The sequence below is a fragment of the Lagopus leucura genome, unplaced genomic scaffold (assembly GCF_019238085.1).
Source record: "Lagopus leucura isolate 7727_CA_CO unplaced genomic scaffold, USGS_WTPT01 35398-0_obj-0_obj, whole genome shotgun sequence".
Taxonomy (NCBI): domain Eukaryota; kingdom Metazoa; phylum Chordata; class Aves; order Galliformes; family Phasianidae; genus Lagopus; species Lagopus leucura.
In genome coordinates, this window is record NW_024969337.1 from 1,439 (window position 1) to 5,289 (window position 3,851).

At 52.8% G+C, this 3,851-nt stretch overlaps 1 long non-coding RNA gene across 1 annotated transcript; it reads left to right on the forward strand.

Moving 5' to 3' along the window:
• The first annotated feature begins 1,229 nt into the window (after positions 1-1,229).
• Positions 1,230-3,585, forward strand: LOC122194109. Its single transcript, XR_006183044.1, has 4 exons — positions 1,230-1,817; positions 1,932-2,341; positions 2,965-3,088; positions 3,522-3,585. It is a non-coding gene; the product is annotated as an uncharacterized LOC122194109 (long non-coding RNA).
• The last annotated feature ends 266 nt before the right edge of the window (positions 3,586-3,851 follow it).

A 3,851-nucleotide genomic window follows, 5' to 3' on the forward strand; every position in this document is an offset into this window, starting at 1 on the left:
GCATTGCACACACAGGCAAAAGAGCCTGATGTAAATCTGCCAAGGAGCGTGCTGTTACACCTTGTGAAGTACAGCAGAAGGGTCCCACTGTACAGGAAACGGGAAATCAGAGGATGGGTCGGGCGGCAGGACAGGCAATTGAATTGTGTGACTGTGCCAAAATCTTCCTCCAAAGAGTTGCTCTTCAAGTGCTTCTTGCTTTCTCCCTGCCACAAGCTGACACCAGTAGCCGTCCAGTGCAGCGCGGCCATGCAGAAAGGCTGGGGAAGGAGACAGAGCTTGAGAAGGCACCAAGGACACGTACAGGTACACAACAAGCATCTGGACTTGATGCACTGTCTTTCTGCCCAGGCTTTCTGTTTGTTGGCTCCTGGGGCAGTTCTGTGCAGTTGACATCCCAGCTTTCTCCCAAGCTCTGGCTGCACAGAAGTGCAAGCAATCAGAGGAAGAGAAGGAAAAAGCAGAGGAGTGGCCTTCTGAGAAAAGAGCTGAGGGGGAGCTTGAGGCAGTGTTTTGGAGAAGTAGTGCTTTGACTTAGGGTTGTTCTGTGTCTGAGTTTTCCTTGCCCTGGGTTATCACTGAGTGTAGCTGTTTGTTTTCTTGGATCCTGTGCGTGCGTTGTTGGTAGACAGATTAGTGTGTGGAAAAGACAGCTGAGAATCCAGGGCATGGCAATGTACTTCTGCTGGGCAGATGTACTGAACTGCTGGAAGGCTTGTGGGAATGAGAAGAGAAGCTGGATTTCTGTTGGACAGCCCGACTGCATCAGTTCTGCCTCCTTTCACTGAGCTGAAGGCAGTGTGTGTGGAGCCTTCTGATGGGAAACCCACGGTCCCCACAGGGTGGGTGCAGAAAAGAAATGGAGCTGAGATGCATCTGTGTGCTGTGAGTGCTATTGCTGAGGACAGGGAGGAGCCCCAGCTGATAAAAGGGCTTTGGTAAGAACAGTGGTGAAAGCAGGAGTGGATATGGAAGGTTTGGATTGCTCTCGGAGGAACGGTGGAAGGGTCAAATGTTCTGCAGGTTCAGCACGCGCTGCGCCCTGCCTGCGCCCTGCCTGCGCCCTGCCTGCGCCCTGCCTGCGCCCTGCCTGCGCCCTGCCTGCGCCCTGCCTGCGCCCTGCCTGGTTTTTTGTCCTTTCCTTTTTAGGGTAGGAAAACAAATTTCTGGGGCAGGAGAAGAAGAAATGCAGCAGTCTTCTCTGCACGGCTCATTTTGCGTGAGTTGCCAGGTGCTCCTGTGGTAATGGGTGCTGATGAGCCAGCCTTCGTGGCAGGGCTGTGGCTTTATTTTATGTCAGAATTTGAGGCCTACGATTTTCCCACTGTGAGTGCCTGTTTTAAATGATAAAAAGCGATATGAAAATTAGTTTCCCTCCTTGTATTAGAATCACGTATTGACTTTTGATATTTGTCTTTCTATTCCTTTAGCAAGTGGGGTGTTGATGCTGCTGCACGTATCTCCCATTTTGCCCTTCTGCTTTGTGTAAAAGAATAGCAAAACATGCCATCTGTGTGTGCAATTTCCTTGAAGTATTTTACTTCAAGGTTCCCTAAACTTTGGATCTGGGAGGTGACCACTCCTTTGTCTATGATGAAAGCCCAGCGGTGATGCAGGCACTTGCTGAGGTCACAGTGGTTGCCGGGCTGGGAGCGTTTGTGCCCCAGCTGGGAGCAGAGCTGGTGCTGTAGTGAGCGTGGTGCACACTGAGACCGAGCTCTGTGCTTTCATTGAGAGATCTTCCTGTGAGAGCCCACTGGAAGCAGCGCTGCGGCGTGTGTGAGAGCTGGGCACAGCTGCGGCTGAGCAGTGGCCAGGTGAGCTGGGGTTGGTGCTGGGTGTCTCAGCAGGAAAGCTGGGCTGGGGTGGGCACGCTGCGTCAGCCCTTGTCCTGGCTGGCGGTGAGACAAAAGGAGTTTTCTTCACGACAGCAACACCAGCCGTGTGCTTGAAGGTGCAAAACTATGGAGGAGATGGAGAAGAACGCTTGCTGTCAGAACTCATGGCAGCTGTACGGGAGCTGGATGTATTTTGGAGACAGTTGTCATTAGCAGTTGGTTTTGAGTATTGCCCTGCCCGATAGCTTAAACTGCAGAGCAGAAGAAAGCTGGGAAAATGCTTTTTCCTATTTTTCCCCTGCAGGTTCTTTCTTCAGGGTTGGTTTACAAAAGGAGATTTTGGGGACTGAGGCAGTTGAAGAGTGAAGCCAGCTCTTTCCAACAGCAGGGGGTCAGTCCCTGTGGAGAGGACCCCAGGAACGTGAGCTTCCTCTGAGACATTCCCCAGCATGTCCCAGCAGGGACACAGACGCGGTTCCCATTCCTGCTTTGCGCGTGGAAAGGTATGGCTGGGTTTCTCTAACTTGGGTTTTCTTCCTTTCTCTGGTTCTGGAGGGGAAGGGGTGGAGCAGGGGGAGCCCTGCTGGTCCTTAGTGAGCTCAGTAACCAGTTGGCTTGTGCGGTGCAGCAAAAGGACAGCATTGCCAGGCTCCTTAACCTGCTGGGGCAGGGTGGGAGCCGAGAGCGGGCGCTGCCCTCCTGCCATCTGTCCCTGGTTCTGGTTTGCCATGTTTGCTCTGGGTTTCTGCTGAGAAGTTTGTTCTAGCTGCCTGCAGCAGTACAGGGTGGGGAAGAAATGATGGTGAAGAGCTAAGGCTGCGCACGGTAATTTTGCACGGGTTGAACTGTGGCACCTGAAGACACTGTTTCCCTTGGAATAATGCTGGTGTTTGCAGGTGTGTTGGTGCAACCCCCTGAAGTGATGTCTGAGAGCGCCTGTCTTCTGCACCTGAACGATAAGAAAGCTGGATATGCCCAGAAATTGCAGCTTGTGCAGATGTTGTGAATGCGCTCCCAGTGTTTCCTTTAGTGATAACTCAGCGCTCTCTGGCACGATCTGGAACCCTGCATCTCTTTGCAAACGTTGGTGCCTGTATCCATGGGCCCTCCTTTTTTCTCTCCTCAGAAGCAGCGCCGTGCTGTTCCCCATGCTAGGGAGCAGCAGCCAGCAGGCTGCCCCAGTGCCAGCTGGGCCTTGCAGCGCGCAGAGGGACGCGATGGGGATGGACCATCCTTAGCACCATGCAAAAGTGAGTCTCTTCAGTCCTCTGTCATGAAGGATGGAAGAATGAGTATTGCTTCTGAGTTGGTGCAGTGCTGTAGGGATGTCCAGTAACCATTGTGGAAGCATTGGGGAGGCTGACAGTGACAGCTGATGGCAGCAGTAAGACAGAAGTCTGTGTGTCAGTGGTGGCGCTCAGAGCTGAATGAATTCCCTTCAGAGACAAAAAAACCCATGTCTCAACTTGTGCAGCGTTTTGTAGAGCTGTCAGGCAGCCCTGGGTTCCTCTGCTGCCACCTGAGCAGGAATGAGAGCAGTAATGCTCTGTGTAAGCGCCCTGCAGTTTAAACATCAGTTTCTGTTTTGGCTGTAGAACAGTGTCTTTTGGTTTCTGGGGGGTGGATGTGGGCTAAGAGGACAGCGCTGCTCCTGGGAAACCAACACTCAATCTGTTGTTGTAGGGATGGAGCCTGCGCGTCCATGGAATGGTGCTGGGCATGGGGGGAAACGGAAAGCCTCCCCAGGTAAGAAGCTCTTGTGAGCTGTGGTGTGGGTACCTGCCTCTAAACAGGGCTGCGTGAAGGGGCGTGTGATGGAGGAGAGGGGAAAGGGCACTGCAGCTCTCTGCTGACTGCAGAAATGGCGGACCATTGTAGCAGCAGAAGGGCAAGTTGAAAAACCTACGCTTGAGGAGCAGAAGTTTGTGGTTGGCTGTGCTAAAATGTTCCTCCAAAGAGATGCTCTTCATGTCTGTCTTGTTTCCTTTCTGTCAGGAGCTGATGACAACAGGC